This window comes from Vombatus ursinus, unplaced genomic scaffold, assembly GCF_900497805.2.
Source record: "Vombatus ursinus unplaced genomic scaffold, bare-nosed wombat genome assembly UNPS02012319.1, whole genome shotgun sequence".
In the NCBI taxonomy this organism is placed as follows: domain Eukaryota; kingdom Metazoa; phylum Chordata; class Mammalia; order Diprotodontia; family Vombatidae; genus Vombatus; species Vombatus ursinus.
Genome location: NW_020952097.1, coordinates 2,646,092 through 2,647,766, shown reverse-complemented (window position 1 = coordinate 2,647,766; position 1,675 = coordinate 2,646,092).

Sequence of the window (1,675 nt, the reverse complement as noted above, 5' to 3'; positions counted from 1 at the left end):
CTTATCAATTCCCAAGGATTCAATTGTCAATTCTATGCAGATGACTCCAAAACCAACATGTTCAGCCCTAATTCTTCTCCTGAGTTCTAGTCCTCCTTCAACAAATGCCCAATGGACTTTTCCACCTGTATGTCTTCTAGGCTTCTCAAATTCAAACTTATTAACGTCACTCCATTAACTTGCCCTTCTCCAAACTTTCCTATTTCTTTCAAGGGCACTACCATCCTTCTAGTTGCCCAAGTTCACAACCTTAGAATCATCCTTGACTCTTCCCTCTCTCTCACCTCCCATATCCAAACAGTAACTCAGGTTTTGTTAATTCTACATCTACAACATCTCTCCTGTCTCTCCAGTTACATGGTTATCACCCTAGTTCTGGCCCTCTTTAGACTCCAACCAACCTTTTCAGGCATATTTCACTTTATTCCCCTTCTCTGTGTTCCACCAGCCTTCCTGCTGTTCCCCAAACACAACAGTCTACTTTCCACCCAGCTGTCTTTACATCCCTTTCTTTACTTAGACTTTTTATCTTCTTTCAAGGACCCATTCAGGAGCCACTTCCTTCATCCTCTTCATTGTTATTGCTTGCTTCCTCTTCAAATTATATTACTTTTACTTTTCTGTGATAATAGACACAAAATTTAAGAGTTGGAAAGGAACCTTAGCAATCAACTATATGTAGCCTAACCCATGCTCCCCCAAAGAATGCCCACTATGATATGCTTGAGAAGTGATCATCAAGCCTTTCTTAGAGAGCTCCACGGCAGGGCACCCTACCACCTGTCAAAGCAGTTCATTTTATAAACGCATACACACATTTGTTGTTGTTCAGTTGTTTCAGTCATATATGACTCTTCATGACCCCATCTGGGGTTTTCTTGTTAAAGATGCTGGAGTGGTTTGCCATTTCCTTTACCAGTTCATTTTACAGATGAGGAAACTGAGGCAAACAGGGTTAAATGACTTGTCCAAGGTTACACAGCTATTATGTGTCTGAGACTGGATTTGAACTCAAGAAGATGAGTCTTCCTGACTCCAAGACTGGCACTCTATCTAACGTACCATCTAGTTGTATGTATGTGTGTGTGTATAGAACATTATAATAGTTATAAATATTATATATACATACACACAACATACATAGTCATATATACTTATATATGGATATATGTACATATATTACATGTGTGCATATATTACATATGTACATATATTATATATATATATGAAATTACTAGGAAGTTTTTGCTGATAGCAAGGCCATATTTACCTTTTTGAAACTTTTATCTACTGATCCTGGTTCTACCCTTTGGGGCCAAAGAGAATAAATTTAATTCCTCTATCACATGACAGCCCTTCAAATGCTTGAAAATAACTATCATTTCCTCACTGTCTTATCTTCTCTAGGCTAAACATCCCCAGGTCCTTTAACTGATCTTGGTATCACATGAAATCAAGGCCCTTCACCATTCTGGTCACTCTCCTATGGATACTTTCTAGTTTATCAATACTATATATTCTCCCAGCAGAATATAAGCTCCTTGAGACTGAAGCTTTTTTTGTTTTGTCGTTATATTCTCAGCATTTACTCTCACTCAGTGGACACTTAATAAACACTAATTGAATTAAAACCATGAGATCATGAACATGGGAATGTTAGGAAGAGACGTGGATC